The sequence below is a fragment of the Falco naumanni genome, chromosome 8 (genome assembly GCF_017639655.2).
Source record: "Falco naumanni isolate bFalNau1 chromosome 8, bFalNau1.pat, whole genome shotgun sequence".
In the NCBI taxonomy this organism is placed as follows: domain Eukaryota; kingdom Metazoa; phylum Chordata; class Aves; order Falconiformes; family Falconidae; genus Falco; species Falco naumanni.
Genome location: NC_054061.1, coordinates 16426353 through 16439983, shown reverse-complemented (window position 1 = coordinate 16439983; position 13631 = coordinate 16426353). Strand labels below are relative to the sequence as shown.

The 13631-nt window shown below is 38.4% G+C and overlaps 1 protein-coding gene across 3 annotated transcripts in view; it reads right to left on the bottom strand.

The window, feature by feature from the left end:
• TENM2 (teneurin transmembrane protein 2) overlaps positions 1-13631 on the bottom strand; it is a 698905-nt gene that overhangs the window by 226719 nt on the left and 458555 nt on the right. The window lies entirely within an intron of this gene.

The window sequence follows — 13631 nt, the reverse complement described above, 5'->3', positions numbered from 1 at the left end:
GTTAAACATTAAGCAGGTGCTATCAGAAGAGTCAGCTGCACTGTTGGGGTTCTGGGTCTCCATGAGCAATCGCTGTAGCTCCCCAGAATAAAACTGCCATGATAAAGAGCTGTGAAACAGTACCAGTTGCTTTGTGACAGCAGGATATTAATGGAAATTGTTCCAAAAAAAGAAAATGAAACAAGATTCTCTAATGCATTTGTGTTTCTGGCATGATCTCAGAGGAACTGAAGAACATGGAATCTTTCCAGCTGTCAACAATAAAAAGAAAAGAAAGAAAAAGAAAGATATTCAGAAGAACTGGTCTGTGGTTGGAATAGTAGTGAAGAAATAAGTTTTGTAGCCATCTATACACTTCTGGATGATGATTTCCAGTGATCTGTATTATATAGCTTTTTTTTCTGTAAGTGATTTGGAAGAAATAGCTGTGCTACCTGTGTAGAGGGACTGGGCTTCAGTTGCTGACAGTACACTTTTTAAAGTTCGGTTTCTAGCCAGTCTCGAGCCTTTCCCTCCCATTAGCTTTATTAAGTACAGTTCTTCACCAGCTTTTCTGCATTACCAGAACCCCCAGTTCTCAGCCTCTTCACATACATCAGTCTCCATAATCTCATCATGCTTTAAAGTCAGTACCAAAATCAGAAACTCAGTCTTGGAAATTCCTCCTTTTCTTCATGGTGGTCTGGTTGTCTCTCTGCCCTTTTCTCCAGCTGCATTGACCACTCACAGTATAACTGAACCAGCCATACCATGTCTACTAAATTTATTGATTTTAGAATAAATAACTATGCTTTAACAGGTTTCTGCCTAGTGCCTGCTTCAGACCACAAGGAGACAAAGTATTCACAAATATCTAATTAAATTGTGCTACATTTTTAGCTGAAAATTATAACAGAGGAAGAGAGAAGAGATTTGGAAAATGCAGAAATAATAATTATTTAATTTTTGAAATGATGAACCATTTCATTTGGAAGATTTTTAAGCAAATGCTTGCAACTTTCTTTTTAAGGATTTGTGTCTGGTTTTTTTTTTTTCTATCCACATAAAAAAAAAAATTAAACAAGAAGGTTGAAACTTAAAACGAAAAAAACTCTACCGCATATTTTGTTCAAGATTTAGAGTAATTCGTATTGCTCTTCCTAACAAATTGCAAATTGAAAAAGTCGAAGTTTCTAAAAACGTCCAAGTTTCTTCTTTCATTCCACATAAGCCTCACCAAGTGCCTTTATTATTATTATTTTTTTTTTGGCCTCCACATTACTGTTTTTTGCTTTTGTAGCAAGTTTTCAGCGACACTGGAAACGAAGGTGCCAGGAGCTGATGAAACTTGTATTGCAGAGTCTCTAAGGATTCACATGCCCTTCCAAACTACCCCAGTTCCAGTCCTCATTCTCAGCACTTGATAGAGTAATTCAGAGCCATCATTCACCACTGGAGCTCAAGCTCCCCAAACTCCCTTCTCTTGACTTTGTAAATTATGTTCTCAGAAATCTGGAGCTCGAAAACTTACAAAGATTTTACACCTTTTCATGTTTCCTATTCCCTATAATGGACAGATCTGTGTCAAGTGAAACAATTATCCACCTGTTTGTGGGAATAAATATTAACAAAAATACTCAAATGCTGTGTTTTGTTAGGCAGAACTTTTCACACTTCATTACATAGCTGAGGAGTCAGCCTGGTGTTTGGTGTGCAAAATTCCCACTGATTCCAGCAGAAGTGAGTTGTAGAACTCCGAACAATTACCATGGCCTACACATTACAGATTTAATTAATTCAGTGTGCAGCATTAAAGTTCAGATTTCAAATCATGTGAACTTGCAGTTGTGACTTTCCATTTTATCATATACTAGTGTCCCAGTTTCAGCTGGGATAGAGTTCTTCCCAATAGCTGGTACCATGCTGCATTCTGGATTGAGAATGAGAATTATGTCAATGACATTCTGATGGTTTTAATTACAGTAAGCACCACTTAGCATCAAGTCAGGGACTTATCATCTTGTCACCCTGCTCTGCCAGCAAGGAGGCGGGGGGGGGGCACAAGAGGCCGGGAGGTGACACAGCTGGGATAGCTGACCCAAGGGACATCCCAGACCACATGACATCATGCTCAGCGTATAAATGAGAGGGAAAGCTTAGTAAAGCCAGCTGGGGGCTTCTGCTCGGGGCCTGGCTGGGCATCGCTCAGCAGGTGGTGAGCAATTGCATTGTGCACCACTTGCTTTGCATATTCCAATTCTTTTATGATGATGATGATCATTATTATTACCATTATTATTATTTTCTTCTTGCTCTGTCCTATTAAAGTCTCTTTATCTTTCTCACTTTTACCACGTCGACTCTGTCCCCCTCCCGGGGTGGGGGCCGCAAGTGAGTGGCTGTGTGGTGCTTAGTTGCCGACTGTGGTTAAACTACAAAACCCAACAGCCAGCTTGCAGGTTTGGAGATTCAAGACCAAGAAGGAACATTCAAAATAACAAGGTCATAAACCTTTTTCTTAGGGAGTACTGAGCACTGAACTTATCTGCTATTAAAAATGAACTTTTGGGGCATGGTAGTTGGCAGTTCAGTCAACCAGTCTCTCTTTGGCAGATTTTGAAAGATCTGGCAGCAAAGTAAGAGACCCCAGTTTTTAGGGGTTTCGTATATATAGGCTTCTATACCCACACATTGCTTTTCATAATTTATAAACAGTTGTTCTCCTTTTCTGGTGTTTTAATTATTGTTCCTAAATTAACAGAGCATCAAGGACAAGGAGCCTTTTCAAAACAACAGAACTTCCATACTAAGTCACCAACTCTCTTTCCTTTTAATTTACTAGGTTTTTGTAAGAGCCAAGATAAGTACCAGCTATCACTACAATCATAAAGATACTGTTACGTTTCTGCTTGTATGTATGCATTTAGTTATTTTTTTCACAAATCATTAGATCCGACCTGAATAAAAGGAAAGAAAAGCTCCATTACTGAAAAATCATACTGTTACAGCCCTATGATATCCAACACAAATGCATTAAATAGAAGGGAACTATTGTAAAGGAGTGCCAAGTCAGGCAATACCTTGGTGGGGTGAGGCAGGGACCGAAGGAGAGCTGAATGACAAATAGCACCCTAAGTAGATGAAAAAGGTCACTACAATAAAAGCAACCTAGGGAACTGGGAGCAAGTGCAGTATCGCCACAGACTGGAAGAAAACACAGAAACCAAACAAATGATACAGAGTGAGATGAAATTCACATGTGAATGCCACAGATTGAGCTGTGGAAGCATTTGGGGAGCTGGCAAAATGGAACAGGATTCCCTTTGTGCCTTGATGCCTAGTTATGTGAAAAACCAAGCATTTACTCAGGCAATTAACTTCCACAAATATTCGAAGCCTTCAGTTTTTTCTGTGCAAGAATCTGGCAGAAAAATAAATTGCATCTATTTGTAATGTAATAAAGAAGGCAATACTGTTTGGTTGATTAGCTTATGTGAGAAAAAATAACCCCTCATCTGTACTTGTAGTATGTAATTATTACAAACAACTTAGGAAATACAACCAACAAAGGAACTGGTCAGTTCAAGCCTTGCACTCAAACTCCTTCTGTTCCTCAGTCCTTGGAGTGGCGTAGTGTCAGTATACACAGGCAAGGTGTCAGGACAGACATGATGCAAGTAGAGAGCATCACCACAGGCAGAACGAAGCTGAAATGCCATGCTCAGCTCTGAATGCATCCCACAACATCAAAGCCTCTGAACATTTGCTCAGCCTCCCAGCGTAAACTCCATGGCATGCACCTCCATCGTGCTCCTTCTACAGGAGTTTGTAAAACTGCATCAAAATAAAGCAGCTGTTTAGTGGAGAAACCACATGCTTTTATTACATTTGCACTGTAAAAGCAGCTGCACAGGGTTGCTAAAGTTGAAATCATAAGATAAAATCCTGGTCTACAAAAGCATGCATCAGCAAAACCCAGCAGAAGATGCAGTGATGCAAGCAAAGAAGTCCTCTTCACATAACTTAATGCATTTCAGGAATTGGATTAGGAAGTAACAGGAAAGAATATTTTGCTTGGATGAGCTGTGTTTTCAGTGGAGGGTTTCATCAATAAAGCTGTATGTGCAAACACTTTTAGTGTACATAATCCCATAGGGCAATAGGGCTGCTGCAGGTAAACAGAAAGGGAAAAATATTCAGAGTAAAATGACATAGTTCAGATTTCTTTCTGTTTCTGCTGAAGGGATAACAAAACACATGCATGGGAGAACTGTCAGGCAAAGAGTCAAGCATGAATGGGGTAAAAAAATAGCAGTGAGAATAATTAATATCCACTTAGCAGTTTCTCCAGCGATGTGGTGAGTTCTCCATCTCCTTTAGTTTTTAGAATAAGACTGGACACCTTCTAAAGGAAAAAAAGTCCTAATTTCTATTGATTGACTTATGCTTTATATGAAAATAAATTCAGTTTGTATAGATGCTCATGTGATCAATAGATGAGATTTATTAACAGATTTGTTTGGTAAGCTGCTAATATTTATAAGCATATTAGAAACAGGGTTTATGTAACCTTAACTCTATTCAGGTAATTATATAACCAGGAATAATAATTAAGCACTAGATAAATGCAGAATTTATCATTTAAATAAAGCAGAAGTGTATGGCTTTGTTTTATCAAAATCAGGAAATCTCTCAGACAAGATACTGACTCAGATGAAAAGTGTCTCCTTGCCTTCAAGTGTTTGCAACAACACTTACTTGGATTTAGAGAGAGAGAGAATGAAGACACTGAACTTTTTGCTATTACAAAACCAACCAACCAACCAACCCAGAGAATTTCCTGTGTACAAATATTGCAAAGATATCTGAAAAAAACCCCAAATGCTAAATATTAGGTTCTTTATTTTATAGTCCGTGAAGCACAAATGGCTTACATACGCTTGATTCTTCACTACCAAATTGTGTTGGTGACAGTTGAAAACATGAAATGTTTTCTAAATGCTCCATACAAACAGCAGCAGAATTAACTATGGAAGTTGTTAGGACTACATCATTGACAATGAAATAGGAGATGTGGTTCAGAAGATTAAAAACTTTTATCAAAAAATAAAATTAATAGAGAAATTCTGAGAAATTCTTTCCACACGTCATGACTTACAGCAGATAGCATTATCAAGAACAATTTTAGGCTTGCCTACACACAAAGAACAACTGGACTCAGCATATGAAAAAAAAAAAGTTTTTCTGCTTACAGCTGTAAAGACCCCAGTGCCTTTCAGTTTTCAAGCAAGGTGTCAAGTCTAGGCACCCATTTTCTTGGCACAATGGCATAAAGCAACAGTAGCTAGTCTAAGCATCAAACGCATGACATTTATTGGTGATCTCCAGCTAGCTGCTAGGAGGCAAGATAAGGATCGGTAACGAGAAAAAACTACTAAGTTGTTTCCCAACTATGGGAGCCATCAGAAAACAGTAGAGTAACGTGCTGGAGAAATGGACCATTTGAAAGTCAGTAATGCAGCTGCTTTTCTGTGCTGCTTTTATTGCTACAGAGCCTCTCTCTTCAACACATTTACAAGCCTTACACTAAAATTATGTGAAAGCAGCTGTAGAAAAGTCTTCCCAGCTTTCAAAACCATGGTGAGCTTAAGAAAAATACAGAAGCAACAGAAATAGAAACTGTTCTCAATTCCATAGCTTTTTGTAATACATTATCATTTTTAATACCACAGAACCTTCTGTTTGAGGGTTTTTGTTACGATTATGAGTTCATAAAATTATAAATACAATGTTTCTGCAGTATCTTACTATCTAGAATCACATCTTCTGGCTGAAATTCAGACATCTGCTGGCATTATCAACATAGGCTACAGAGATCATCATCAGCAATAATATCAGTAATAGTTGCAGCAACATGGAGCTAATACTTAAGGAAAAGTACACCCTTCAGTTTCAGTGGAAACACATAGCTCATGTTGTTCCCTCCATTTCTAACTTGGGTCCAAGGCTCTAAAATTAGACCTAGTGCTCAAGAGATGCAATAGAATTAGGATGTGACTGGCCATTAAGGATTTTAAGAATTTAAGTATTAAAACCAAATTGGAAACAAAACAAAACAAGCTTTTTGAAGCCCTCGCTGCTAAACACACACACTGTTTAAAACACTACGTGTAGAAAGAGACCATTGTTTAAAATCTCAATGTTAGGCCAGTCTTCGTATCATCAGCACTAGAAACCAACAGGGTTTAGTTTCAATTCAATCTTATCTGCTGTAATAGAGGAATCTATATTGGCCATTGGACATCTGCTGGAGAGAAGTCTCTAAGAAATATAGCACTGTTCATGCCCTTCAGCCACATTAAACATTAAGGATAGAATTCTTCAAATTAACGTTGCTTTTGTCTGTTGCTGGGGCAGTGCATAACAGCCATGGGTGCCAAGATAGAAAATAATCTATAGCACTGAAATTGTCAACAATGACGATGACATGGACCCAGAAAGAAACATACATAATATACTTTTAATTTGGAAATAAAAATTAACATGATCAATCTGCTACTCTTTCTTGCACTGCTGTAAAATGACATTAGAAAAAAAAAAAAAAAAAAAAAGCTGTTTATGCTATTTCCCTGTGAATATATTGAATAGGAAGTGCTGTTCCTCACCATAATTGTACACACAGATGTAATACAGGGCCGCCTTTCAAAGGCAGATATTAGAAAGCATACAAAATAATGTAGAAAAATGAACCCTGGAACCTTAACTGCTTTTAACTGTTGCTGATTTAAGCACAATTTCATCTGAAAGAGCTTTCAGAAAGATGTGCTGCTTAAATCTTAACAAATGCATACAGAGGTTCGGGCAGAAAAGTAAAGGTAGAGAAGGCCAAAACTCTTCTTACTGATTACTGTTCCTCCCTGCATGATGTGCAGAGACGAAAACAAACAAAACCCAAAGTAAACAAATACCAGAGTAAAACAGCATCCCCTCTCCCTGCCCCAATTATAATATTGGCAAGGTGAGGAAGATTTCAATTCCAATGAAACAGTTTAGAACAAGGACTTCCAAATGAAAAAATCTTTTTGCAAAATGATAAATAAATATTGATCAAGTATTCTATGCTCATTTTCTGTGCAAGTACACGGGCAAGACCTCTACTACCTGTAATAACAGTACATGAGCAAGACAAGCCTGATGCCACTGTACAGAGCGGATTGAAAAATAATGCCCATGGACTTAAGAGTCCACCACAGGAAAGTTGTTTTGGATCTGAGCAGAATTAAATCTCACTATCATAAGGGCCAATACTGGGAAACTACAAAACTTCTGAGAGCATCGAGTTTGGAATGGAGTGACCTGTACCTTCCGCTGGGGCTGCACAAGGAGCTAACATAAACCTTCTCACCAAGTCCTGGCCAGCCTTGTGCCCCATGAAGAACCTGCAGGTCTCCCACACCTCTGAAAGCCACTCTCTGCTGAAGCCATCACAGTGGGTAGTTTTAAGTATTTCCCAAGGATGCCGACTTTACAGCCTTTCTGAGCAAACCGTTCCAATACTTGATCTCCTTCATGGTAAAAAGAGTTTCTTCTCATGTTTAAACTGGTTTTTCTGTATTTCAACTTAAGACCATTGCTTCTTGTTCTGTCAGTGGACACCACTGAGAAGAGCCTGTCTCCCTTGTCCTTACTCTTCCCCACTGGGCTAAGATCCCCCTGAGCTTCAACTCCTTCAGGCTGAACAGCCCCAGCTCTCAGCCTCTCCCAGGACATTAGATGCTCCAAGCCCTTGACTGCCTTAGTGGCCTTTCCCTGGACATGCTCCAGTAAGTCCACGTCTCGTACTGGCGAGCCTAGCACTGGACCCAGCACCCCAAACGTATCTCACCAGTGCAGAGCAAAGGAGCAGGATGGTGCCCCTTCACCTGCACACAGCCCAGGGCTGCTGGCCGCCTTGTCCCCAGGGCACACTGCTGGGTCATGCCAGCCTGTGTCCCCAGGACCCCCAGGTTCGCTCCTGCATAGGTACTGCCAGCTGGTCAGCTCCAGCAGGGACTGCTACGGGGTTAGTCCTCCCCTGGGGCAGGACTTTCCAGTCTCCCTTTGTTGAACTTCCTGAACTCCCATCAGAGTGTTTAATGCTCTGTATTGAGCCTGGTTAATTGGGGAACAGTTCCTCCAGCAACGGGGTATCATGCTGGGCCAGCTATGCATGCCTAGGTTTGTTATCTACAGTTTAAACCCATGTTTTTCTGGCAATAAGATGAAGGTGCTACCTACTGAGATATCCAAACTCTTTTATTTAGTCTCTTAAGTAAGCTGAAGTCAATCCTTTATGAGGAAGAAAAAAAATAAAATGCTATGGATTCTAGAATTCTGTTGCTGCTACTTCGTTTTCTATCAGTTGGCAGATACAGAAACTACTTTCTCCACTCAGTAGGGGGTGATACCTAACATCTGAAGGAGATGTAATTATTTTTCTATAGGATTGATTTATTTCTTAAAGGTTACTATCCTCTGTACAGGTTTGCATTTCAGACTAGAAACTGGAAATATCTGTTAGACTGTCATGGGTTATAAAACACACACTTCCAAGCACTCCCAGCAGAGGATCTAAAATAAGGCCTCCAGCTGCAGTGCATTAATGAAAATTCTTGCTTCTTTCAGAAAAAAATACATACTGGGTTAAACTGCAAGGCGCTGGTGGTAATTATACATTAATAATAATGAAATCCTATACACAGGTAGTATCTGTTGAACGCAGGAGATCCTTCTAGATATTTATCCTGAATATAATGAATATTTATATTTTACAAAATACTACTGCATAATTACTACCACAAACCAGGGTCATAAGCATAAGGAGTCTTATTCTTCATTTCAGCTCTCATGGACAACTTTGAACAACAACAACAATTACTTCATTCAAGCCAACCTATTTCTCCACTCCTCTGTCCTCGCTGCCAACAACTGCTTGTGAAAAAAATCAAAGCGAACCCTGTCTTCTAAGCAGTGTCCAAACTACTCTGTGAGCAAATATTGTTACATTGAGCCAAATGCTTTGCATCACTGTCTCTGAGCCAAAAAGACACATCAACTCTGAAAATCTGGGCACGATCGCCCTTTCAGTTAAACTCCAGTAACTTCTTGGGAATCATGACAATATCTAATCCACAGATCAGAATTTTCCCAAAATCAAAATACTCCAAAAAATCATTCCGCATCTACTTTCTCATTGTTAGAATGGCTGAAGATGATGAATGTATCCAATTATGGATGCATTATATCACAAACTATTGTGTGAATACATATATCCTAGGGGGTTTACTAAAGTCGAAACCCAAAACCAAACAGTTTTTCTGATGGGATTCCAAAATTTGGTTTAATAGGAATAAATCCTATATAAAAAAGCAAAGGCAAAGGTGCTGTCAACAAAGCCCCTTATCTTTTTTTCTATGCAAGACTGAAAAACAGCCTGTTATATTGTATCATGATTGAAGCATTAAAATGGCATTCCAACAAGATGAGTCACCTTATATTATCAGAAAGAAAATACATACAATGTATACAGGGAAAAGAAATAAACCCGTTCCTACTGTTAGCTGTTAAGAAACCACACCAGAAAATAGTGTCACAGGAACTGACCTTCTTTTAAAAGGGGGGGAAAAAATAATCCACTAACTTTTAATGGATAAAAGGTCTCATTTCCTTCTATAATATTTGTGGTTTTCAAAATACTATCAGCAGGTGCACCAGATTTCAAAAACCTCTTGTCCTTCATCACATATAATTGTGCTGCATATTATATTAAGAAATACAAGCAGAGGAATGTAAGTGATGGGAGTTCAATTAAAAACAGCATAATATCTGTTGCATAGAAAATGATTCTGCAACTGAAATCAGGTTCTAATGAGAGAAAAAAGGAATACATTTTCACATATTTTTAATTACATAGAATTTCCTCAAACATGATTTTTAATAATATATTCCATTAGGTTAACATCATATTTAAAGAAAGTGCATTTTCTGATTTCATTTTAAGTCTGATTTTGAGCAATTATTGTGTCATTGTTCTGCAGCAGAAAGGTTGAATTCATTTACTGTGTGGTTATGCTAGTTATGATTGATGTCGCTTCTCCAAATGATAAACCAATCACCCTGATGATGTAATGTCATTTTAAGAGTGCTATAATCACATTTCTCTCAAACTGGAAGCTCTGATGAGTTCTAACAAAGATTTATTGTAGATTAAAGGCCTTCATAAAATCAACAATAGATTGTTCATTTGTTGGAAGATTTGATTAGGTAATTTTTTTAGGCAAATGAGTTTTCCAGATATATCAAGAATGGCTATCGTGAAGGGCACAGGGCAGTACATGTGGATGACTATCACCTCACATCCAAGAAGACTCATCTTAAACTCGTTGAGGAGCTATCCTGTAATTGTAGAGGTTGAAGCAAGCATAAGTGTACAATCAGACAAACAAGAGGACACTTATATGTAATCAGTACGAGACTTGTGCAAATATTCCATCTTCACCATGTACTTTGAAAACTGATACAAATGTTTAAAGAACCACCTAGAAAGTGCTAGCGAGTATTCATCAACGATCAAAGATTATCTGGAATCTAAGCCTGCAGTCTAAGTATCTTCAAAGCTTCCTTTATCACCCAACCCCAAATTTAAACAAAATATTTAAATTTATTTACTCTCTCCCAAATGTCCAGATGTATTTTACTAAGTTTCCATATAAACTAAAATAGATTTTGGAAAAAAAAAAAATTAAAATAATTTAAAAAAAAAAAAACACAAACCCAAAGCATAGTTTACTTTTCCATATCATGTGGATGGTCAAAGCTACTCTGAAAATCTTTCAAGAATAAGGATGAGCCACAAAAAAAGGGTGAGCTTTTCCAATTTATGTTTTATGTCACTATTTGTAGTATAGACTTATGAACACTCTAAAGGAAAAATTGTGAGAACTACAGGAAAAAAAAAAAAGACATCGCTAAAAAATGCTTATGAGTTTCCAGAGGCTGTATTAAATCCAGAAGAGCTCATGCTATAGGACACTCTCAGTGACAATCAAACAATTATGCATGTGTATATGGCAATAATAAAAAAAAAAAAAATCAAGAAAAGATACAGCTGCTTCTTATACCCTGAAAAATAGAAGTCATTAGATATTATATGCCTGTTTATTAAAGAAGGAAATGGAGTATTTGGTGTAAAAAATGTTGAAATACAGAATAAACAAATCAGCTATTCATAAACAAAGAAAAGCATATCTGAGCATGCCAAAAAGCTTCCTCAGGTCAAGCATGTCAAAAAGGTTCCTTGGGTCAGTCCACAGTAACAGGTGTGAAAAACAAAGCTTTTAAGGAAACAGTGATAATTATTTTAAATGAAACACAAAAGTTCTATCAAATTTTGAGATGTTTTACTGCACCTTCCTTCATCTGGCTTCATAAGAAAAGCCATGCTGGTTCACTCAGCCTCCAACAGCGGCTATAAATACCAAGTATTCAAGTATCCTCCAAGTCTCTTTTTTTAGTTCACATTCCCTGACCTTGATTTTCTTCTACTTAGCAACCCTCTCCCATTGCATCTCTCTCCCATTTACTTTTCCCACTCCTCTTCAAACCCTTGTAAACTGTTTGATCTACCACATCCTTTAGAAAATGTTCTCTGTTTATTCCTTTCTTCAGCTGCCAACACTCACCTGCTCCTGAGTTCCGAGATGAAGCATGCATGCCCCAGCAACTCACTCCTGACTGGTAATGGTCCATCACTAACCAGTGAACCACAGCTGCTGCTTCCATTAATATCACACCTTACCTTTCTCTGCACTGAATTTCCTCTGCCATTTTATTGCCCTGTTACTTGGACTCACAATGTCCTTTTGTGATCCTCCACAGACTGATCTCATCCCTAGCACCCTGCCACCAGCTCCCTTTCTTACCTACCAGCTCACCATCTTCTCCAAAAATCTCCATGTTTCCTGAAAATGCACCGGGGAGCTCCAGTTTCTGTTTACTGTCATTCAAATAACTACCCCCTTGCAGGGACCTTCTCTCTTACCGAATGTTTTAGTTTCCTTGACAGCACTTAGTGACAGATTTTGCTGAGACCCTTGAAAATACAAAGACCCTTCATCAACTACATCACCCTTATTCAGAAATGGCTGACCTCTTCAAAGAACTCTTTAAATGTTTTTAGGGCAGGACAACCCTTACAGAAGCTATAGCAACCCATCACAGATAGATCATATCTGCTCCCCGCCTCTAGTTCTACCTTTTCTGCTGAGTTGCCCATTACAGATGTTGATGTCTGCAGCTCCTCAGACACCCCTGAACCTGTTAAAAAAAACTCCTCAAAACTGGTATAATAATTTTCCACCCGCAAACCTCAAGTAGCAAGGAAGCATGCTCAATCTCTGAATTATTACTTCTTTGTGTAATTATATTTTAATATATTAACAGACCATAGGGTTAGAGAATGATTTAGGATGGAAGGAACCCCCGGAGGTCCCTAGCCCAGCCTCCTGCCAAGCAAGGGCAGCTCCGAGGTCAAGCCAAGCAGCTCAGGGTTTTAACCAACCTGTTCTTGAAAAGCTCCAAGGTCAGAGACTGCACAGGCTTCCTGGGCAACCTGTTTCAATCCAATGCTTAGGGAAAAAGTTTTCCCTTATATCCACTCTGAGTGTCATGTTTCAGCTTCTGCTCGCTGTCTGACCCTCCCACCACACACCACCAGGCACTGTTTAAAGGGCACCATTCCAGTGTACTGTATGCACCCACCAAGGCCAAAAGTTCCACACCACATAGCATCTCCAGTACTGTCCAGATGCGTAATGTTACAGGAAAGAGTGACCCTGAGCAGATCAGAAACTGCATATACAATACAAACTTATAGTGTTTCATTAAATAGACAGGAATTGCACAACAGATATCGATGTTAAAAAAAAAAAAAAAAAAAAAAGGCAAAAAGTAAGGAGCTGTAGTAACTTTTTGTTTTGCCTGTATTTCTAAAAAGGCATTGCATCTTCATTCCTCAGTTTTTGGCTGTCATAATGAAAAGTCAGCATCTGATAATTAAAAATTAAAAAAAAATAGAAAAGAAAGAACACCCTAAGCACTACAGATTATATGACTGATAGCAAAGCTGCAAATGTTTTAAAACACTGGCCTGAAAGACAAGAATTAATTTGCTGAGAAATAGAAGTATCTTAGTTAAATGTGACATTGGGAGTAGAGAGTCAGACAGATTATGAAACAAGAACAGACACAGAATGGCAGAAGCAACACACGTTTTTAGATACAGAACCTCATCTCCTACATGAGACATTAGTGGACTAGCCTATGCAGAACCATTGTGCGTGCACCTCTCTTAAAAGGTGCATCAAGAAGCAGAAAACCTACTTTGAAAAATAAGTCCCTCTGATGACAATAATTCAATAATATTTTTACATTGCTAAAACCACCCCTAAAACCAAAAAGCTCTCTTACAGTAAAACAAAGGAAAAACATATATGATGTATGGTGTTTCCAAAAAATGTTCTGTGAGACATAACAGAAAGGCTTTTTGTTTGCCCTGTTCCCGTCAATGCTCTCAATTTTGTGGTGATGGAAGAACACATTTGCAAAAAAAAAAA